Below are 24,218 nucleotides of genomic sequence, written 5' to 3'. Positions count from 1 at the left end.
TTTCAACTTCGAAAGATCAGGAAAATTAGCCCATTCCTTACTACAGAAACTCTTATCCAGGTTGTTCTATCTTTGGTCATTTCTCATATTGATTATGCTAATTCAATTTACTACATCTCCCGGGATATTTAACAAAATATTGCACTTGATGCAAAATCAGGCAGCTAGACTGATTTATCATCAGCAAAGATGGCACCACGCCACTCCTCTAATAAGGAAGCTACATTGGCTCCCAGTAACACAACGCTGTGCATTCAAGATGGGATGCTTCATCTCTAATCCCTTCACAGCACATGCCCAGATTTTGTTTCCAATCTTATTCAGAGGGCTGCTCCCACCTATACCCTGAGGTCAGCCCATCAGAATCTTCTGGTCATCCCCACTTTCAAACAGAAAAGACTAGGCGGATCAAGATTTGCGGCCTTAGCCTCTCATTTCTGGAATTTTAACATCAGATCTTCTACAAGTTACTCTCATTTCAGGAGACTTCTAAAAACTTGGTTGTTCTCCCAGGCATATGAAGGATCTAACGAGCAACAGGCTACCCCTTATATTTAGCGCCAAGAAACTGTATGGTGTACGTGCACTCTATAAATACTTTTAACATAACATTTAACATAGGGAAAGGTTTAGGGAGTTACATGCACCCGCCCACAACAGAGTGAGCTTATTTTGATTCAGAAACTGCACTTCTGAAACTACTTCAGATAAAAATGACCCAAAACAATAGTAAATATACTACAGTTCAGACCTGGTGTAAGTCCACCACCATATATGATAAACCATTACTACTGCAACACCCTTCTACTGAACAAAATGGAGGCAGGGACTTAAAAATGCAATGAACATAATGTTGAAATACATCTAAATTCAGATAGTGAGAAAGGGGGAGTGGATAGTTGTGACTGTAGCTATAACTAATAGGAGTAGTCAGAGCTGGGTTGCTCATAATAAATGACTAAGAACTGTAAACATCCTGGTCATTATTTGAGGTTTATCTCCACAGAATTGAGTAATGGCTTCAGGTGCTTAACCCCTTCAGCGCTGGGCGAATTCCGCCGCGGTGCTGAAGGGTTCGAGCGCGGGCGGGACCATGACGGAACGGTTCCGTCATGAGCACAGCTCAACCGTGGCTCATGACGGAACCGTTCCGTCATGAGCATGGAAGGGGTTAAGAGTATGGGCCTATGTGAAAGTACTTAAACTACTTCATAGTAGGACTAATGTAAGTTTAATTGATTAAATGTTAGACTGCCTGAGTATACTGTTCCTAAACAAGAAACTGGAGTGTATGGAAAAGGGTTGAAACTTCAATCACCAAATGGTCACACTCTTCTGTGCTGTTAAGAGATGTGGTGAGATTAAAGTTAAACAGAGAAGAATTGATTTTGAGACAGAAAGGGTCATTGCAGTCAGAATACCTTGAGATGATAGAGCAGAGGTTCAGATTTAGTGGGAAGCTGTAGAGGAACCGTTGCTAGTTGATTGTGTAAAGAGTGATTACATGTGGGAAACCAACTAGTTTGGAGTATGAACTACTGGAAGAATGAAAATGAAAATTATCCAGATACTGCCATGGTCAAGCAATAGAGCCATAGCACCCACGTTGCTGGTGTGAGGGAGGATTCAAAATGGCTGACTTGTAGAAGGAGTCACTTTTAACTCTGTACTTGTTGTCTAGTGTCAGGTTCTCCAAATCCGTATCCTCAAGGCTGTGTCGATGCTCAATGGGGGGCCCACCTCTGAATCGACCCAAATCTGGCGTACATGTATCTACACAGACTTTTGGGGCAATTGAGCGGGGGAAGGAAAGGATGGGGACTGCGGACAGGGAGACCTGTGGATGGAAACAAAGAGACACAGTGAGGACCTGACTGCTATATCTATCTTCTATCTCTAACCCCCTCTTTACCCGAACCCCCTCTAATCCACCCTTTCCTACCTGTAAAGAAAAGAAAGGTAGAACTGAGCACATCCGAGGAGAGCTGAGGGTAACGCCTTCGGAATCAAGCCAAGGGATTATCGTTCAATGCCACCTGGTTTCGGTCCGCAATGTCTTTGTTATCTTCCTCTATGCACTCTTTTTCCTGTGATATGGCAAAAAGGAAACAAAACTACAACAGCAAAGAACACGTTCAAGAATAGGGTATAAGGTCAGGAACCCTCGTGAATGCTCAATTCCCAAGGAGAGCTGCTTGCCTGTGCGAGCTCTCAGTCACTTTCAATGCCACCAAATCGCAAATGGTAGCGTGTTAAATATCACACACATAGGCCCCCACACATGTGCTGCATATGCATCGTGTTGCTTTGCCTTAGGAATCACAAACACTCTCACACACAATACACAAACGGGGAGTCACGGGCGCTATACCCTCTCTGCATAAAACTGACCCTGGTTTTTCCAACAGAGAGAAAGCAGCCCAAGCGCCACTACGGGCGACAACACTCATCTGCACGAGTCCGCCTTGATAGCGTGCCTCACCCAACAGAGGAGTCCAGCGTGACCGGGGACGTCCGTCACCGGTTCTTTACAAATAATGGCGGTTCGTACGATCTTGTGTCCAAGACACTCTTACCGCCTCAAGGAATAGCCATGGGGTTTGACCTGCTTGCGAGCAGGTTCCTGGAACGAATAATTGGCAGCGCCGCCTGGGGCTCTGGCTGCTTTTAGTTCCTGCTTCCTGCTCCTCCTCCTCGGCACGTACGACGTACCCCGCTTCGTCTCCTGGGAAATGTGGTTCCGGGCAGAGAATGGGAACTGTTGGTTTCTGCTGGTGCAGCTTGCGTGACAACCGGCCACAGAATTCCTGACAGTCTAGCATGTGGTCCGATTCATGTGTGACTCAATGTAGGAAAAACTCTAGATGAATTGGAGAAGGTCCTAATGTTTATAGCTGAGTCCTATGTACATTAGACCTTGAGCACCTTTTGGTGATCTTAGAAGGAGACTGTGGAATACCATGCTTCTTATTGATAAAATTCATCGCTATAATAAGAAATTCTAACGTGGCAACCTTGATGGGATGAGGCCAAGGAAAACTGTCATCACCCAGAGACTTATAGTTATGAGTAAATGGAACGAAGAGTTGGAGCTTCATTTGTTTTTCAGTGAAGATGGTTGACATTCCATGGGCTTTCTGGGTCCGAAAATATAATATGGAGTGCATTATAGTTAAGAGAAAGTTGCATGTGCGTTCTGATGATGGAAAACTCTGCCTTGCAGTACTCGAAAGTTGCTGCAAACCAGATGGCCCTCTCAGGGTTGGTGGTGCAAAAACTGAGCTAAGTGTATCTTGTAGGTCTATCCATGGGAGGTCTAGAGCTGGTATTGGATGGTTGTGGTACTAACTATCAAAAACAAGAATTTGAAGTGCAGCCCTTAATGGCCAAACGTAAGGCTGCTGAATGAAGAATTGGATATTGATTATTGCTGGGGAGTGTTCCTCTCAAAGATTCAAGCAGTGAAATATCAAGAGGCCCTTTCACTAAAATGAACTGCCCAGCAAGCAATACTGAGTGGTGCCACAAATTAACTTGCCAGTCTGTAGAGACTGGGTAGTCCCTACTAGTTTAAGGTGAGGTGGCACCCACTGAGACCTGAAGGAGGCACAGTGGTATTTTGCGATTAGCTTCTTACTCATACTGTCAGTTAGGTGCAACTTTTTCCGAATTCCTGGCCGAGTCACCAAAAGCCATTTGGAATACGAGTTGAACACTCACCCACTGAAACAGACTAAGAACAAGAGGTAGAATCCGCCATTAGATTAAAATTGAGAATTGGGCTTATGGCAGTGGTGTAAGTCCAGAGTGACCTATAGAGAGAGCATTCTAATTGCAGCTGGCTTGTAGAATCAAATAGTATGGGGTCGATTACGAGGTCAGTAGGAGGCTTTCCTACCTCCAATGCGTTTACCAATTTTGACCACCAAATTACAACGAGGCGGTCGGAATTGAAACCGTACGGTCATTCAGGCTGGATTCCAATGGGCTCGAGAAGCCCGTTGGCCAGTCGCATCCCGCACCATAATCCCAATAGGACTTTTTGAGCAAATTCAATCTTTGAAACAAATGAAACATCAACAACCTCTTTCGTGTCATTGTGCTTGCATATGCCACAGCCAGGGTTATTGTTTTTTATCATAATTGATCGAAGATGTTTATTTACCTTCCTTATCTCATAGGCCAGATGTAGGTAAAGTCCGTTTTACGAGTCCTTAATAGCGATTTTTACTGAATCGCTATTAAGGTCTCACAAAATGGAATTTATGTAGGAATCGCAAAAGTAATTGCGATTCCTTAATATTCCTTAATTGCGAATCGCAAATTGATGTTCGCAATCAAGGAATACCTTCCCATTCATTCCTATGGGCCAAGAGGCCCATAGGAAGGAATAAGAGTTGCGCATGCAATTTGCGAGTAACCAAGAAGTACTCGCAAATTGCGTGCGCAATTTCAAGGGTGCAAGGGTTCCAAATGGACACCCTGTTGCACCCCTGAAATGTGCATGGGTGCACATGTGGCGCACATACATGCCCTAAGGGCATGTATGTGTGCCACATGACACTTTGAAAAAAGCAAAAAAGTGCTTTTTTTAAAGGAAATCGTAAATTACCACCAACTTGAAGCATAGCATTTAGGGAATCACTAATTGCAATTCTCTAACGGCCAGATGTAGGTAAAGTCAGTGTTGCAAGTCCTTAATAGCGATTTTTACCAAATCACTATTAAGAAATCGCAAAATGGAATGTATGTAGGAATCGCAAAAATAATTGTGATTCCTTAATATTCCTTAATTGCGAATCGCAAATTGAGATTTGCAATCAAGGGCTACTTTCCCATTCATTCCTATGGGCTAAGAGGCCCATAGGAATGAATGGGAGTTGCGCACGCAATTTGCGAGTAACCAAGAAGTACTCGCAAATTGCATGCGTAGTTTCAAGGGTTCCAAAAGGACACCCTGTTGCACCCCTGAAATGTGCAGGTGTGCACATGTGGTGCACACACATGCCCTGAGGGCATGTATGTGTGCCACATGGCACTTTGAAAAAAGCAAAAAAGTTATTTTTTAAAGGAAATCGCAAATTACCACCAACTTGAAGTTGGCGGTAATTTGCGATTTCTTAAGGCATAATCGCAATTTGCTATGCCTCTAAATGCTTGCGCACAATAAGGAAACGCAATTTTTGCGATTCCTTATTTTGCAAGAGGGTATTTGCCTACCTACATTGCACACAGCCAAATTGCAATTGCGAACGCTGAAATTCTGTGAATTTCAGCGTTTGTGATCGCAATTTAGCTTCCTACGTCTGGCCCATAGTATCTTATGATGGCGTTAAGTGCCCAATTTCTTCCCCGAATAGTTGTAATCCTAAGGAAGCAGAATACAGAATTTAGTTTAACTTTTGAGAATCACAGAGTCAAACAGAAGAGCCTGAGATGGGTGTGTATGTAAGTGTACCACTGCTATAGGGTTAGCTGAGTTGACTGAGCCATAGTATTTTCTTTTTAGCATAATGAAGCATGCAAGAATTTTTTGAGATGTTGTATACCTATGACCAACAATGTTAATGAGAGCCAAGGGTTTAAAGTTTTTTTTTTAAAATACAGTACAAGGGGTTTGTTTCTCTTTATTTCTTGGGGTACTATTGGACTGTATTGCTCTCAATTTGTCCTGTTTTGCTCCAGAAACTGTCAAAGTCATTTCTGTATACATCTTTTTTGCATGAGTTGCTGGATGGCAGTGCTCTGCAATATCTTTGTTATTTGACAAATAAAATCTGTTAAAAAAAATACAGTACAAGGAGGTGGTCTATGAGATTTCTAGGGGGAGAACATTCTAGATCACAAAGTCTTCTAGCACAAACTCTCTTAAAGTGAGGCATGCCAGGTCACAGGGTTATTTAATCTCTATACCCTAGGTGGAAGGCCATCCCATAGTTAGAGTCCCCTGACGACGATGCACTAAAGGTAGCCCAGTGTTCTGAGCACACACCAGTGTTTTTTAGCTCAAAGCGGGAGTTTCATTCAGTTAAACAAGAAATCAAGAGCTCTGTTGCTCAGGGAGTCTTTTTCGCTGTGTGTCAGAAGCCTTGTTTATTTTCCCTGGCCAATTATGCCATGCATAACATGACATAATTATATGAATGATAACAAGCTAACATTCAATATGGGAAGTAAGAAAGATAGGATATGTATGAAGACCTTTATTTGTGGTATATGTACTTCAACTTGAATGTTTTATTTTGTTTAAAATCTTAAAGAAGAGAGTCAGATGTTAAGATTTGGATGTGAAAAGCCTGACGGTGGGTTTGTTTTTAACAGTGGCAGCTGGTGAAAAAGTGGTGGGATGTAAGGAAAAGTGTACTTTGAATGCAAGCGGTCTAAGGAGTCCACATTCACTCCCACTCATTTACTTATTAACATTAATCTACCCTCTCACTTTTAGGATTTTATTAGGAGGCTTAATAGTGTTGTGAGTCACCTTTCAGTCATAGCAGAGCACCGTAAGTGACTTTCACCTCTGAAACAAAAACCTTTTGGTATTTGCCCCCACCACCACCTTTGCACACCCATCTACTCACATTCACCTCTGTGGCGTAACAAAACTTGTGGGGGGGGGGGGGGGCAGCAAGGTACATGAATGCCCCTCCCTTCCAATTTCAATCAGGGGCTCTCAGGCCAGAGTACTGTGCTGAGGGGTCCCTCTGCAGCTCGGTCGCCCGCACCGCAAGGGCTGCGGGAACTATGGTATTCTACTGATTCACCTACCTACCCAAATTCACTCACTCACATTCCCACACTCACACAGGTTCAAGTTTCACCAATCAACCCATTTGCCCAGCTGCATTAAGCACTGTCACTCCTACTCAGTCCTCAGTTCACATTCACCTAATCACTCACGTCAATCAATTTACCCATTTCCTGTATTAACTGACTGACCAATCTACACAGCAACACCCCTTACACGCAAAACTCCTCACCTATTAAGCACAGCCAATGACAGTATCAAAAGGGAAAGACTTTCTGTCTTTGTTGGTATGAGCTTAAAATGAATAATACCAGTGAGCTGGGGGCAGTCACCAGTGTCGAATGCAATAGGGACAGACATGGCCCTTAGTGAAGCTGTGCACTACATGACTACAGACACCTTGAGATGAAAGGGGAGGGGGGACAGTAAAGGGAGGGCAGAAAGTAAGGGCCCACTGGCCTAACATCTGTGCTCCCCTCCCTGTCATGGGGTACCGGGTTATAAGGGAGAGACCAGCAAGAGATTGGGCCGAAGGGAAAACAGAGTTTTGCATTTCAATACAGAGACACTCAAAGATGACAATTTTTCTGTGCGTTTTTCTTTTAGATGTCGCATTGCTCCATTCATAGTGACTCCACTACCGGCCACATGCTCTTTTTTCTGGTAAATTCAGGTCAAAACCCTTCCTACCGCTATAACAGAATGCAACACTCACACCACTTTCTTTTGCCATCAAGGCTAAATCATTGGTGTCAGTTAGACTTTCTACCCGTTCAGGGGCATATTTGGGGAAATCTATCCAATAGGGACAAGCCTTCTGCCTGCCCCCAGTGGAGCAGAAAGACACTAATGCCCCTTCTGGAGAGGGGGTTATGGCTCCATCCCAGGGTAGGCCACACCCTCCTTTTGTATGTTTTGGATCCTTATTGAAAAGCCCTGCTCCTCCCTGCAAAACAAATACTGCATAAATGTAGTCCCGGGTGTCTAGTGGGCTTTCTGTCCCCAGGGGAGGGAGGGCGCATAGGGGTAATTGCCCAAATTTGCACTAAGGGGGACAGAAAGACTGTCTGGCTTCTTGTTGGAGGGGGCATGGCTAACTCCATGATGGGCAGAGCTCACTCTAATACTCATTAAAAAATATATTTCCTGGTGTTTAGTGGGCTTTTTGCACCCAGGGGTAATCATCTCATCTGCCCTCCAGGGGAGGCAGAAAGACTGTCACCAGAGTTTTTGGGAGGTTGGGGGCATGGCCAAGCCCATAGTGGGCAGCCCCCACCCCAATATTTATTTTAAGAATAGACTCCAGTGTCTAATGGGCTTTCTGCCCCCGGGGTGGCAGATCAAGGGTAATTTCCCCATATGCCCTGGGGGCAGAGGGACTATCTCTCTTCTTGTTGGGGTGGGGGCATAGTCATTCCTATGGTGGGAAGCCCCCACCCCTATATATACTTGTGTCTATGGACCTTTCTGCCTCCTAGAGAGGCAGATTGGGGTAATCACCCCATCTGCCTTTCAAGGGGACATAAAGACTGTTATCGTAGTTTATTTTTTGAGGGGTACATGGCCATGCCCATAATGGCAGCCCAACCTATATATTTAAAAAAAGAATCACTGGTTTTCAGTGGACTCTCGTCCTCCCAGGGGGCACCTCAGGGGTAATTACCCCATCCTCCCCCAAGGGGGACAGAAAGACCATCTCTCTTCTTGAAGGGTTAGGGGTGTGTCAATGTCCATGGTGGGCAGTTCCCACCACTATATATATATTTTGTAAAACATTTTCTGGTTTCTAGTGGCCTTTCTGCCCCCCCCACCGATGGGCGAAGATTGGGGTAATCACCCCATCTCCCCTTGGGGGGGCAGAAAGATTGTCACCATAGTTTTTTGGTGGGGGGTGGCATGGACATTCTCATAGTGGGCAGCTTCCACCCCTACATTTATTTTAAAAATAGACCCTGGTGTCTAGTGGGCATTCAACCACCATGGGGCAGATCTGGGGTAATTACCCCAACCACCTCCCCAAGAGGGGCATAAAGTCTATCTATATTCTTGTTTGAGTGAGGGAATGGCCATGTCCAGGGTGGGTAGCACCACCCCTATATTTGTAAAAAAAAACATTTCCTGGTGGCTAGTGGGCTTTCTGCTCCATGTGTGAGCAGATTGGGGGTAATCACCACATCTGCCCACCGGGGGAGTCAGAAAGATAGTCACCATGGTTTTCTGAGGGTGGGGGCATGGCTATACACATAGTGGGCAGCCCATACCCTTATATTTATTTTGAAAATAGACCCCTGGTGTCTAGTGGGCTTTCTGCCACCCCAGGGGGGGGGGTAGATCAGTGGTAATTAACACCAACCACCCTCCCATAGGGGCAGAAAGACTATCTTCTTGTTTTGGTGGGGGCATGGCGGGGAACCCCAACACCTATATTTTTAAAAATAAACCAATCCCTGGTGTCTAGGGGGCTGAGTGCCCCTAGGGGGCACATAGGGAGGAGGCAGACAGACTGTCACTGTAGTTTTTTGGAGAGTCGGGTCATGGCCGTGCCCGTAGTGGGCAGCTCCTCCTCAATATTTATTTTAAAAATTGACCCTTGTGTCTAATGGGCTTACTGCCCCCCCGGGTGGGGCAGATTTGGGGTAATTACCCCATCTGCCCCTTGGGGGCACAAAAACTATTTCTCTTCTTATTGGAGTAGGACATGGCCATGCCAATGGTGGACAAGCCCACCCATAAATGTGTTTTTTTTTTAAACATTCCCTGTAGTCTTGTGGGCTTTCTGTCACCCATAGTGGGGCAAATTGGTGGTAATCACCCATGTCTGCCCTTCAAGGGTGACAGAAAGACCATCACCTTAGTTTTTGATGGGATGTGGGGCATGGCTTCACCCGTAGTGGGCAGTCCCCACCCCAATAATTACTTTGAGAATAGCTCCCAGTGTATAGTGGGCTTTCTGCACCCCGGGGAGGCAGATCATGAGCAAATACCCCCATTCACCCATCAAGGGGGGCAGAAAGACTGTTCTAATGTGGGAGGGGAACATATGTCCTTGCCCAAGGGTCCGCTCCCCCAAAATCCCTGGTGTCTAGTGTGTGGATCCCTGCTTGGTGATCGCTCTCCGTTGACGATCTCCAAGCATGGATCCAGTGGGCAGAAATATCAATGGAAATGGGAGATTCTATCTTTTTCAACAATACCCCTCTCACCCCAATCTGTGCTCAGGCAGCTGAGATATGCCCCCGAGCACTGTTGCAGTAAAAGTAAAACAAGCCCATCTGCTCATTTTTCTTTCAATTTAGTATAATTTCGTCAGTGCACCTGCATGCTGATTGTCATTACACTAACCAAACAAAAAGCTCCTCCAGAGCAGCCTGAGTTTAAAAAATAATAAAGGAATTGCTCTCGTGCCCTGCACCAGAGGGACCTTTATTGAATCCCCCAGTGTCAGCCAATGGCTGACGGCTGCACTGGGAGGGTAGTGCAAGTTACAGCCATTGGCTAACGCCAACACTAAAGGGGTCAACACTATTAGTGATCACACACTGCTGAGCAATAACAGCCGTAATCTGCTCCACCCATCATTGTGCACCCTCAATTTCAGCTTAAACCCATAATATCAGGCAGGCAAAAAATAGCAGTTAGAACCCTCTTCAGATTACCACTGCCTTTTGGCTAGGTTTGCACTGAGCAAGAACCCTGTTGTACATCAGTGGGCTCCCACAAACCCTGTGGTTTACTTGATCTCTTTAGTGTCAGGGGAAGTGTTGGGTTTGCACGGGAAGAGCCTTCCTTGGCTCCACTACTCTAAACCCTTGAGCTTGTGGCCCATCCGCAAAAGCTCTGCAATGTGCCCATGACTGTCTTCAGGCTGTATTGAATGTAGTGCGACTATCACTCATTTTCCCAGCATCTGTCTGACATTCAAGGGGTGAAAGAAACAGGCAAGGATAATGTAAAATTACCCCATGCACAGGGAGAAAACTCCCTAGCTGCTGGAGACATTTCTTTAATGAGAAAACAAACTCCCACTTTAGTCATTTATTTTCACAATACAAAAAAGTTTGAAGATCCAGCACTTTCAACATGGCGTCTGCTTGGCAGCACTTAATTGTTGCCAATAAATTTGCTGTTGCTGCAGCTCTCTTGACATCACAGAAATTCCCAAAAGAAAGGTGGGAATTGCTAAATAGGTGGGATGGTCCTAAACCAGGGTGAGGCCAATAGCTTGCCCTCCCATGGTGGACAGGCTGACCATCTACCAAAGTGTACATGACACCTTATATTCTTTTACTTTTTGGCGTAGCTAGTACACAAGGCCTAAATCTGCTTTGAGCTAGTCTTCTAACATGCTTGCTCTCCCAGTTATTCTTTAGAATTGATTTAGTACTACCTTTCCGGGTCCTCCTCTTCCCTTCCTCACTTGCTGATATGGCCCACCATTATGTTTCTGTCACTTGTTCACAGTATGGGAAGTAATATTCCAAACTACACTGCATTTGATTTTGAAGAGCACAAAAACAATACCTGTTTTGCTCAGGGCAGGACAATAAAAGTCTTAAGAGCCACAGATCTTACCGTGCTACGCGGTTTTGTTCAAGGCTGTTACACCCATGTAAATTAGCCAGCCATCATCAATTAGCACTATACAAAACAGATGATGAAATATATATATATTTCAGAAATTCTGGAAATTCAGTAGATGGAATTCCTCACATAACCGCATAGGGAGAGAGTTTTACAATTTAAAGGCAACACCTTCAACTTTTCTGGGGTAAAGTATGGCACCAAATTAATACCATTTTCTCCTCCAATTTCCCCTTTTCTCTTTCACATATTTTTATTGGTAGTATTTCACAAGTATGGTCCTCTTCTAATATCAACAACTCCATTGTTGATCTCCTTATAGCTGTGGCATTTCAACAGATCACGAAAGCGTGGAAGGATACCTCTCTTATTTCGTATCAAGCCTGGTGGTATGGGGTTTGCTATAATCATAGACTAGACAGAGCTTATGTTCACCCCATTACCCTTGCTATTAAACGGGATTTAGTATGGTTACCCATTACCACCTTTCTGAATCGGTCTGCCCAACCCCTTCCACTACATAACCCTTGCGAGGAGGAAGTTTCTAAACCTCCTTGAAATTGTTATTATTAATGAATGTTGATTATCATTTCTGTTCTGCCTCTTGTTGAATTATTAATTCCTTAAAAAAGAAATTATTTTTGTTTACACTGTTATTTTAATATATATTGTTGTAATATGTTTCTGGTAACATCCCTCTCTTTCTTCCTCTTTTCTTTTCTTCTTTTCTATTTCTTTTTTACTTTTATGAAGTTTTTTGCAATTTATTCTTTTTACAAAATGTATGTTATTATTGCTCTGGACCTCTCTGTTCTCTAATAAAATCTTCTTTTAAAACTCAAAAAGGCAACACCTGAGAATGCTCTATTGCCTGTGGTGGAGAAAGTGATGAGGAGTGGCCAGAAGTGATAATTGACAGACTCACAGGCCTTCACAGGTTTAAAGGCCCTTACATTTGATGGCAGGAAAATGTTGGCGGAAGCTCCTCCACCATACTATCCACATAGTGGAGAAAGTTCCGCCTGTGGGTTCTATTCTGGAATTACCCCCTTCCTCCAGATATCAAATGAGTTCTTTTTACCATCCTGGTAAAATCAGGAACCTGCATGTTCAAGGAACAGGGCTAACCTACCTACCTTTTAGGAAAGCTCTGAGGACCTGGCTGTTTGCTTCAATATAGCTCTTGTAATGTAGATTGCACCGCTTCCACATTCACCAGCGCCAAGACGCCACGGCATTCGAGCGCTTTATAAACATATATCCTATCCTATCCTATTGCTCATCTTCTGACAACTGACAAATGTTTACGTTTTTATTGTGTTTCAATGAGACAGAAATGTTTGTTGATCCTATTAAAAGTTGTGAAAGAGCATCAATATATACCTTTTCCCGTTCACACTATTGTATTGGAAACAACATTTCTTGTTAGGTGTTTAACAGTTGTAGATGTGTAGCCAGAAAACATATATAATGCTTAGTGTCACATAAAAGGATTAGCCTAACCAGACATTCTAAGAAGATGTAATAACCAAGCCTATTGCATACTGTATGACTAATGCTTTCAAGAGACAATCAAAGGTAATTTCATTTAAAGGGAAACAGTTCTGTTCATCACAAGGTAAACACTGTTTTAATGGCTGATGCAGTGAGATGCTCAACACTGTGACACCGAGCACCATTAACATCAGTTCTCATTCACTTGTAATGTTGAGTAGGGGACCCGCATTTATATCCATTATTCTACTGTTTGTTTTTGAGTGGTTCAGTGCCTTACCATACACAAACATGCAAAGTGGTTGAAAAAGGCACAGATCTTTTTAGTTTTGTCCCAAAATCTGTGATTGTATGTGAAGTTTGTTTGATCCGGGTCAATGAGGTCCGGCAGAAAAGGCCGCAGATGTGTGTCTGGGTCACCTGTGATTATTTTTGCATCTATGGTAAATAAAGAGATAGGTCTGTATGAGCTACAGAGCTCTCATCTCTACCTAGGTTAGAGAGACGGCTATTTGTGCTTCTTGTATTGTCTCTGAAATGGTTTCAGATTCAGTAAATGTGTTGACGAGTATTATCAATAATAAGTCCATGGGCCCTCAGAAGTTTCAATAAAATAAGGATGTAACTGTTGGCCTGCAGCCCTCCACTTTCTGAGCCATGCCATTGCACTTATCACTTCCTCTGTCTGTATAAAAATGATGCCTGCTCAGATGTCAAAGACTGTGTGAGTTTTCTAGGAAATCTCTCATGACATCTAGCAGTAGATCTTCAGCCCAATAGAGCGCTGTATTAGATGAGCCGATGGCCCCCACTACATTTGGTCCACATGTCTCAGAAAGCCTTTATCGTCTCTAATGTCTGCCACTCAGGCCTCCATCACATTTACACAAGTTTATAGGCAAGCACAATTAAACAGTAGTGGCTAGGCTAACAGTCTGCGCAAAAATGTGTGTTCCTACTCAATCCAATCAAAACGTATTTGCACGGTGCTCAAAGGAATTTAAATGGCCACCACACTCCAATACAAGGAAGCAGAGCCGCTCACACAGAAGAAAGAGCTCCTTAATGATAGTAGTCCAAATCAATTCGAGAGTGTCCTTACACAAATTTCAATGAGCTATATATATATAGGCAATGCGATACACATTCAAGATGGATCGCATTCTGGTGTGTGAACAAGCGGGAAAGCGATGTGTCAGAGTACTTTTCGTGACCTGGTATTTTGAATCCTACTTGGATGCCATTAACATTTACATTTTTTCTGGTAAAAGGGTATAGTAGGAAACAGATGGTATAATCCATTTTGAATGTGGATCGCATTGCCTTTATATATAACACTTTGAAATTTGTGGTAGCCCTGAGGAAGTTATTGGTTGATGAACCTGTATGAAGAAACACGCATTGGCTACAGAACAGATAAAGACTGCAGGATGCCAATGAAGATGACATAAAGAAAATTGAAAATAAGAAGACTCTTTAAATAAATTAGACTTAATATAATGTTTTAGGGCAGTCTTTACTTCTTCCCTCATGGTACCATCCCAAAGTACTTTGTAATTTAATAGGGAAAGATCTAAGCAGTGATCTCTAAGATGTTTAAGATGCACTTAACCATGGCACATCATTCCAGATAATACCCAAAATACAGTCGGTATTTCTTCTTTTGAAGCACAAAATAACATCACAACTCAGTAATTTTAAGATAACTGGGGGCATATTATCAAGAAACGGCGTTAAAATTATCGCCGCTTTAGCGGCAGAAAACTGCCGCTAAAGCGGTGATAATGGGCTTGATAATATGCTCTGGAGAATTCCCATAGAAGCCCATGCTCTGGTGTCAACATGGGCTTCTATGGGAATTCTCCAGAGCATAGTATCAAGCCCATTATCGCCGCTTTATCGGCAGTTTTCTGCCGCTAAAGCGGCGATAATTGTAACGACGTGCTTGAATAATATGCCCCCTGGTGAGTTGTCATGTTACAAATAAAGGATTATAAAACGATGAACTCCGAGAAATTACAATGTTTGCATGATTAATATAGTCATCTCACTGACCTTGGGTCTGCAGGTCTCTGGCCTGGCACCTAGCCCACTTATTTAGCTTAGAGTTCTAAAGCATAAAGCAGGTAATTGTTTTGATGCCCTCTCTGATATTGTGATTACAAACGAAGTACATAATCCATATTGGTCTTCCAACAACCCAAATTGGACATCTGGGAAAAACTAGAAATTTCCTGCCAAGTATATACTATTAGCTGAAAATCTTCAAAGTGATAAAATATGCCTGTGCTAAGCTTGATGTAGTCTCTCCATGAGAGAGAGTTCATGAACAAAGTCTGGGTACTACTGTACCTAGAAATAACGCTATTATTCATTTTTAATTGGTATTTATGCGTTCCTTTCATTTGCGCAGACAACAAAAACCCCACTCATTACCTCCTCGTCCAGTCTTCCTCGCCACAGTATTCACCAATGAGCCTCCGGCTCCACACAGAACTCCAAGTAACTTAAAAGAGCAGCGCTCTAGTCTCCCCTCCCTCCTCCAACATGGCCCCCAGTGGCTTCAGCCAATCCCATAAAGGGATACAAACCAGCCAGCCCGATCTGTTCTTTTTTTCTGCACTTCTCCGAGTGCTGCGTTGCCTGTGTTGACCGGTGGTGTCCTCAGGTGAGTGGGGCTGGGTTCCTGCTTCAGCGGTCCCGTTATGCCCTTGGGTATTTAGTTTGGGGGTAGTAGTTCGATTAAATGGTGTGTTGTACCTCCTGCTACTGCCTTTGACGCCGCTGGTCCTGCTCTAGCGGACTTTCAGCGGCGTTCGTCTTGTTTGTTTGTTGGCCTGTGTCGTTCGGTGAAACTGACGATCACTAGTGGTCTGCTTCATTTCCCGGCCACGCGTCCTGCTCAGCGGACGTAGCGCGGCCGGATGCCTTTGATCTGGGGGCCCGAGGCTCCCGGTCTCATTGCTTACCTGCTGTTCCTGGAGCGTGTGCGTGCTGTGGGGGCGGGTGGCTCCCGTGGGCGTTTCTTTCACGGCTTCTTCGTGCTGTGTTCCTTGTTCACCTCTGCCTCGGTCCTCGCTGGCTGGGTATGTGACCATGCGCGAGGCTGTTTCTCCTCCCTTTATGGTTGGTTGGTCCGGTTACGGGTTCTGGCTGGATTGGTTACCTAGCAACCCCGGGGCCTTTTAAGCCAGGCGTGTTGTCTTCTCCTCTGCCTGTGTTCTCTTCGTGCGTTCACTGGTGTGTTGCTGTCATGGAGAGTGGTGATGTTCCTGATTCTGCTCCTGAGGCTTCTGGTTCTGGTGTCCAGATACCGTCTATGGCTGTGTTACAGCAGCTGATCAATTCTGCTGTTGCTGCTGCTCTGCAAAGTCAGACGCCTGTTCCTCCTGCTAAGCGGGCTAAGGTGGAGGTAGCTGCGGCTGCTGATTCTGACGTTGAGGAGGATGTTGATGTCAGAGGTCGTTTTGTGCAGGGTGCCGACCTGAAGGAGGTGCTGGGTCACATTAGAGAGAACTTGGTGTTTCCTACTTCTGTGGTTCCTCTGGATGACGATCTCTTTGCGCAATACCAGCGTCCTGCGCCTGATTCTTTGCCTTTACACTCTTCGGTCTTGAAGGTCCTGGAGAATGAATGGAAAGATGTGGACAGAGGCTCCTTTCCACGCTTTTTGAGTAAGCGATACCCGCTGCAGGACTTTGATGTGAAGTTCCCTTCTTCGGTGAAGGTTGATTCATTGTTGGCCAGCATGGTGTCTCATGGTACTGTGGTGTCTGAGGATTCTTCTCCTGCTGACCCGGTTGACCGTAAAGTGGATGGTGCGGTGAAACGCACTTTTGCGGCTGCTAATTTCTCTATCAGGGCGGCTGCCTATGCATCTTACACTATACAATCCTTGCTGAAGGATTTTCAGTCCCTGTCTGAATTGATGGACCAAGGGGAGGATGTTTCTTCTACCCTGGCGATGATGGAGCAACAGGTTCGGTTGCTTTCGGATGTCTCCTTTGACTCTTTAGGGGCTGCGGCTTCCGCAGCTGGGTCTTCGGTGGCTGCGAGGCGTCAGTTGTGGCTTCGTTCGTGGAAGGCTGATGCTGCGCAGAAAAATCTCCTGATGAAGATTCCTTTTTCTGGGGTTAAACTTTTTGGGTCACTGATGGATGACATGGTTAAGAAAACGGCGGAGGACCGTAAGCTACTGGCTCCTGAGCGAGCGGGTCACTTCCGTTCCTTTGGTTCTCAGAGAGCTTTTGGCCCTTCTCGGAGGGGTCGTGCTGGTCAGCCCTTTCGTGGGAGGGGGCGTGGCCGGGGTGCTCCTTCCTTTGGTAAGACCCGGTTCTCCGGTTCCTCTTCCTCCTCCACTCCTGCACCTAAGTCGTGACTGGATCGCTCCTGGTATGGGTCCGGTTGGGGGTCGCCTCCGTTTCTTCCTGGAGTCTTGGAGACGGTCTGTTTCGGACAAATGGGTGCTGCAGGTGGTTTCAGAGGGTTTGCGGATTGGGTTTATCCTGACTCCCCCAGACTGTTTCAGGGCTACTCCTTGTCCCAGAGATCCTGTAAGGAGATTGGCGCTTTTGGACGGCGTCGACTCACTGGTGGTCAAGGGTGCGGTGGTTCCTGTTCCCATCGATCAGTTGGGGCTGGGCGTGTATTCCATCCTGTTCCTGGTGTCGAAGCGCACTGGAGATCTTCGCCCTGTGATGGACCTGAAGTGGGTGAATACTTACATCCCTCACGAGAAGTTCAAGATGGTTTCCCTTCCGTTGATCCTTCCTCTGATTTCTCGGGGCGACTTCCTTGCATCGATAGACTTGAGGGATGCTTATCTCCATGTCCCGGTTCATCCGGATTCCCAGAAGTTTCTCCGATTTTGCGTGATGGGTCAGCATTACCAATTCCAGGTACTGCCATTTGGACTCTGCTCTGCTCCCGGGGTCTTTACTAAGGTTCTGGCTCCTCTTATTGGCCTATTGCATGGGGAGGGCATTAGTGTGTTTCCTTATCTGGACGACATTTTAATTTCTGCTTCTTCTCTTCCCAAGGCGGAGTTGCATGTCAAGAGGGTGTGCCATGTCCTGGAACGTCATGGGTTCCTCGTGAATGTCCCGAAGTCCTCCCTGGTTCCTGCACAGGAATTGACTTTCATTGGGGCTCTGTTCAGGACTCAGTTGGGTATGGTGTTCCTTCCTCCTCCCAGGATTCTGTCCCTGATGTCTGCTGTTCGTACCCTGTTGGTGGGACTGTCTCATCCTGTGAGCCTATGGCTGAGGGTTCAGGGTCTGATGTCGGCGTCATTGTTGACGGTGCCGTGGGCTCGCCTTCACATGTACCCGGTGGTATCGCACATTTTGTCGCATTGGGACCCCTGTTCCCTAGATATGACTGTTTTGATTCCTATGTCGGAAGAGGTTCGGGTGGTCCTGGGTTGGTGGTTGGTCGACGGTCATCTGTCCAGGGGCCGCCCTTTTCTGATTGTTCCCACCCGCGTGGTCACTACCGATGCCAGCCTGCTGGGGTGGGGTGCTACTCTGGGGGATTCAACGACTCAGGGGGTTTGGCCTCAGTCGGTGGTGTCATGTTCCTCCAACTACAAGGAGCTGAAAGCCGTCCTTCTGGGTTTGTTGGATTTCTCGAGTCTGGTTCAGGGTCACCATGTGCAGGTTCGAACGGACAATCAGGTTGTGATGTCCTATATAAACCATCAGGGAGGGTGCAGAGTTCGCTCCCTCAGTTGCCTCGGCCGTCAGATTTGTGGTTGGGCGGAGTTGAATCTGGAGTCCCTGTCTGCCATTTATCTTCCTGGCACGGAGAACACTGTGGCGGATTGTCTGAGCCGGGTGTTTCCCTCCATGGGCTCTTTGTCCCTGACGCCTGTGATTTTCAGGAGGTTGCGACGGATGTTTGGTTGTCCGATTGTCGACCTCTTTGCTTCCCGGGACAATTTCAAGATCCGTTGCTTTTGCACAATTATGCCTTGCCGGGATGCTTGGAGGGTGGATGCCCTGTCGTTCCCTTGGCCGAAGGGTCTCTTGTATGCCTTTCCTCCTGTTCCCCTGATTCTGGCGGTCTTGCAGAAGATCAAGAGGGAGGGATCCTTTGTGCTTCTCATTGCTCCGGGTTGGGTGCGTCGCCCTTGGTATCCCCTAATGTTGGAATTGGCTGTGTCTCCGGGGTGGGCCTTGCCATTCAGTCCTTACCCTCTGTTGGGCCCTCCTCTTCCTCTGCCTGTGTTCCGGTCCTTGGGTCTGCGGGCCTGGCTCTTGAGAGGGATTCGTTGATGCGAACTGGCTGTTCCTTGGCTGTAGCTGGGGTCATTCAGCAGTCCAGGAGACCTTCTACCCTTAAGTCCTATGCTAAACACTGGGATAATTTTGTTTCTTGGTGTCTGGGTCGCGATCTGTCGGTGGCTTCTTTGGATCCGGCTCGCATTTTGGATTTTTTGAATGATGGGTTTGTGCTAGGCTTGGCCATTTCGACTCTTAGGGCTCAGTGGGCTGCGATTCAGGCGTTCCACGTCCTTCCTTTGATTTCTGTTTCACCTTTGGTTGCTAGACTTTTTAAGTCTCTATCTTTCCAACGCCCCCGTCCTATTATGTGTCCTCCACCTTGGGACCTGCCTTTGGTTTTGCGCTCCTTGCAGTTGGCTCCGTTCGAGCCTTTGGAGTCGGTGGAGTTGAAGTTTTTGACACTCAAGGTGGTGTTTCTTGTGGCGATTGCTTCTGCCAGACGTATGGGGGAGCTGGGTGCATTCCTTCGTTCTGCTCCCTTTTTGTTGGTTTTGCCGGACAGGGTGGTGTTGCGCCCTCATCCTACGTTCATTCCTAAAGTGGGTTCTTATTTTCATAGGTCTTCTGAGGTGGTGCTTCCATGTCTTTGTCCTGATCCTTCCTCGGATGAGGAATCCCTGTTGCACCTCTTGGATGTTCGGCGTGCTTTATTGATATATTTATCGCGCACGTCTTCGTTTTGCAAAGTGGACAACTTGTTTGTCAATTATGGTTTGTCACGTCAGGGTCTGAAACCCTCCCTCTCGACGATCAGTCGCTGGATTAAGGAGGCCATTTTGTTGGCGTATGCTTCGGTTGCTGAAGTTCCCTCCCTTCCTGTTCAGGGGCGTTCCACCCGCTCTGTTGCTGTGTCTTGGGCCTCCTTCAAAGGGGTGTCCATGGAGGATGTTTGCCGGGCTGCTACTTGGTCTTCACCTCATACATTCATGTCCCATTACCGCCTCCAGGTTGGGGGTGGGGGTTCTGTTTCATTTGCATCTTCTGTGTTGACTGCGGGGATGCCTTGAGGGGTTGTATTTGATTGCTGTACCTCTGTATATTAAATATAGTTTCACTGCACTTTGCTGTGGTCTTTTCCTTACATGAAGCTGATTGCTTTGGTATCGGCTCATTGGTGAATACTGTGGCGAGGAAGACTGGACGAGGAGGTAATGCCCGGATTACTTACCGGTAATCTTCATTACTCCGAGTCCTAGTCTTCCTCGCCACAGTATAGTTTCCCTTCCCTCCCGGCCCTGGTGGTGGCTTCATGTCTGCGGCTTTGATTATCAGATCGGGCTGGCTGGTTTGTATCCCTTTATGGGATTGGCTGAAGCCACTGGGGGCCATGTTGGAGGAGGGAGGGGAGACTAGAGCGCTGCTCTTTTAAGTTACTTGGAGTTCTGTGTGGAGCCGGAGGCTCATTGGTGAATACTGTGGCGAGGAAGACTAGGACTCGGAGTAATGAAGATTACCGGTAAGTAATCCGGGCAATACAAAATCAGCACAAAAAACGAATACAAATAGCAGAACTTATTCTGTCAACACACCCTTCGAAGCAAGCAGAGTTTACTCCATTTTAACAGGTTATGAAAAAAAAACTAATGCCCTCGCTGTTTTTACGTGTCCGCTTCTATGGTCCAATTAGATTAGGTGTTTTCGGGTAAAGTTGAAAAGCGTAATGCATCAACTAGCTGTTGTTACCTTGCTCTTTCCGGGCCAGAGAAATAAATCACCGCCTGTACACCGAGTTTCATCACGTAAGCATTTCAGAACAACAAATCCGACAGATACATGAAGTCAAACGTGTGCAAATAGCTCCCTTGACTCCTGGGGCAACGGAGCAACGTGCTTTCGAAAAAAGACACTGCGTTCAGCAAAATTGTTCCCTATTTTCAGCCAGGGAGCTCACAAGCCCAGATGAACGCACTAAACTAGCATGCGACGTGCATCTGTACTTCGTCCGACAGGTGGCGCTCACGGGCAGTACACTGGGATAAGATACAAGGCCGCTTCCGCCAGGTCTTGCGACGTTTTGATTTTGAACGGCTTAGCCGGGGGTGAGCTGACGTCAGCGCGGTTGAGCTCGGTCACCTGACGCGCAGCGTATAAGCACAGGGAGCTGTCCCGGTGCTGAAAACACTGGATGAACTGTCAGCGGGCAAGCAAGGAAGACTATGCTTTGAATCCACCCTCGTGCTTAAACTATCGGTAAGATTGCTTTATTTTTTGTGTTTCTGACATTTTTGGAATTCTGGCAATTGCACCAACATGCTGATACTTCTATAATACTACATTGGAGTAGGTGATGTATGAATTGTGTATTAAATACCAAGAGATGTTAAACACAAAGGGGTTTGAGACGCTATATAAATTCTAACATGTAGTAGAAAATATGTAATTGCCAATTATGTATTTTTGTTTTTGTGTTGTTTTGTAGAATAGTAAGGGTTTTTACAGGTATTGCAGCCCCTGAGAAGACCACGCAGTATGAAAGCGAGCAATGTTGATAATAACCACCTGATGCATGCGGTATTTTTACTTCGAAATTGAACCTACGGTAAAAATGCAACCACCGCTCGTGTGATTTGTTTATTTTCTGAAGTAATTCATTTATAGAATGTGCAATGCAACCCAATCTCTTTTTTTTTTTTACCGTGGCATGCACCTTTAATATAATTTGACTGAATTGGTGCTCTCGATAAGCTGTATTTTTTATCTTCTTTAAAGACTGTATTGTGACACATAATTTCTTTAGTGTGGAGACTTATAACAATGTAGCCTCGCGCCACTGCCATGGGCTGTTTTCACCTGTTATTTGCCCGTTTGTGGTCAGCACAAGCACTCATGGTCTCTGCAGCAACGCCATCCCAGTTTCACGCGCTCATTTAGCATCGATGGAACCGAAAAGATACTGAATGTTCAGGAGAAGAGGTTAACAGGTTGCCTAGGATACCGGTACAGCCCAGCGAGCAATTCATCATTTTCCAGGCTATGTTGTCCCCTCGTTCATTATTCGGCTACATGAAACTATAATTCAGTCAGTCGCCGAATCACCATTTTTATTGTGATTAATTGTGTGTCTGAACCCCAAAATGCCAGTGGTTTATATCAGCGAGGAAGTAAACGTCCCTATGAAGCTGGAGACTGCCTAAACATTCCATATGTAACTCAGAAACAAGTTCCCACTGTAAGTATACCAAAAGCTGTGGAGAACAGATTAAAAACATCACCACAAATCTTGTCATTTGTGAAGACAGAGGAAGTGCTGGAACGCCTGCCACGAGGCGTCTGTGAAAAGGGCATGTTGATTATCAGAAATGGTTATGTTTGATGACTGACTGCACACACCCGTCTGAGGAGACATGAGCAGTCGTGACGCAGTGTGATTAATGGGTGGTCAATGTAATATAAAATGAATCGCTGAATCCATCTCTATGTGGTGTGCATTTAAATCCTGGACCTATTAATGGGCTTCTATCAAGAATGTGTGTTATTCATTTAAAGACACATATCATTTTGTTTCTTCATCTAATCTTTTTTGACCAATTTTCTGTCGCAAACGTTAATCTTCAAATAACATATCCCCTCTTTATTACTAATGACAATATCTTCTGTGGATGATTCCCAAAGCCATCTTGTTTTTCTTTTCCTGCGAAGATAATTCTGGATAACTCATTGCACTGGCCAACTGGTGTCTTTGCACGTGAACCTGAAATCAGTACCGTATGTAGCGTCCTGCCCACCCTCATCACATGTACGTCTGTCGCTCACCCCTCACACAGACGCGCTAATCTTCAATGGGGAATAAATGTAAATTTTCAACTCCTGTTGAGCTTTACGAGAAAGATGAAAATCATGCTGTGTTCATCTTAGACAACCTAGACTCTTGAAGGTGCCTTTATGCAGCATGTTTCCACAACTGCCTAACTCAGGGGTGTCCAGGATCCCTAATGTGGTCTGGATCCATACCCGAGTTTCAGGTTATTTAATGGAGATGCTTTTACATGCAGTGGATCTAAAGGGCACTCTTGACATAGCGGTTAAAAATCTGGCATCTTTCTGGCTTTTTAGACCCCAATTAGCCACACCTGCCCTAACACAATGACCCGCTAAAAGCTTACTACTTCTATGTTGTCTGTCTGAGAAAAGTTTATGATTTTAGGTGGAACCTTAACATAGGCTTTCAAATGCCTTTAAATAATCTGTGCCTGGTGGTTTGCTGTCCTAAAATATCCTCTCGAGGGATCTGTGTTTGACTCTAAGGTCACAGGTTCGAATCTTGCTAGGTGCACTCAACTTTTATCCTAATGCTGTTGCTAAAATTAGTACTACTGAGTTGGGTAACAATAAACATCTAATATCTGTCAACAGCACCATGAGACTTCTGTAGGGGTGAATGTGCACCTACAAATATGCCTGTTCTCGTTACATCCATTCCGTAAACTATTTTATGGGTTTTTTGGTAGCCTTAAAACTGCACAGTGGTGAACGAACCCTTGGTGCGCATGTGTATTTACGCATTCCTGCGGTGAACTCATGACTGAGGAGACCTTTAGTGTTTTGTTGTATTTCCAGAACATTCTTTAATTGTTTATTTGAGGGTGTATATTGGGATATGATCCAGGCTTCTGGAGCTGGGACAGGTAGAAGCGCTCCCCTCTAGGATTAGGAGAAGCAAGAGATATGGACAGCAAATAGCAGGAGCACAGTTTGCTTTTAGATTCACAGAAAGATATCCTATCTTTGAAGAGTAGAAGTGTTGAGCCGCAAATAGTTTTGATATTGATTTGCATAGTAAACCTGTGCTCAGCTCAGCCTTTGCTGCAACAAACCCTTCCTATGTACATGCATCTGTGACCCCTTGACATTTCCAGGTTGTGATTTCTAACTGTTGATTCTGTGACCACACCCAGTGAATTTAAAGTACTTTGAGCTATTTTTTTACTTACATTAAGTTTCAAGAGGAGATAAAGCCTTCATGCAGCCCCTAATTGGGGCCGGTAGTTGCCAGAGGTGGACACCGGCATTCATTGTTGGGGGCTGGGACTTATTTTTTTCATCGGACTTAGATCCAGAGCTAGAGAGGAAGGCAGAAGAGAGAGAAAAGAAGAAGAGAACAATAGGAAAAC

General features: G+C 45.4%; 1 protein-coding gene across 2 annotated transcripts in view; it reads left to right on the top strand.

The window, feature by feature from the left end:
• Nucleotides 1-24,218, top strand: part of SCG2 (secretogranin II) — a 361,614-nt gene that overhangs the window by 266,622 nt on the left and 70,774 nt on the right. The window contains exon 1 of one of the 2 annotated variants that reach the window (XM_085634285.1): nucleotides 21,188-21,297. The exons of the other annotated variant lie outside the window; for it this stretch is intronic. The gene's annotated coding sequence lies outside the window, so the exon portion shown is untranslated. Of the gene's footprint in view, nucleotides 1-21,187; nucleotides 21,298-24,218 lie in introns of those variants that run through there. 2 annotated transcript variants of the gene reach the window in all.

The sequence above is a fragment of the Triturus cristatus genome, chromosome 11 (genome assembly GCF_964204655.1).
Source record: "Triturus cristatus chromosome 11, aTriCri1.1, whole genome shotgun sequence".
NCBI lineage: Eukaryota > Metazoa > Chordata > Amphibia > Caudata > Salamandridae > Triturus > Triturus cristatus.
Note: the sequence above shows the minus strand (reverse complement) of the source record. Positions and strands in the feature narration are given on the sequence as shown.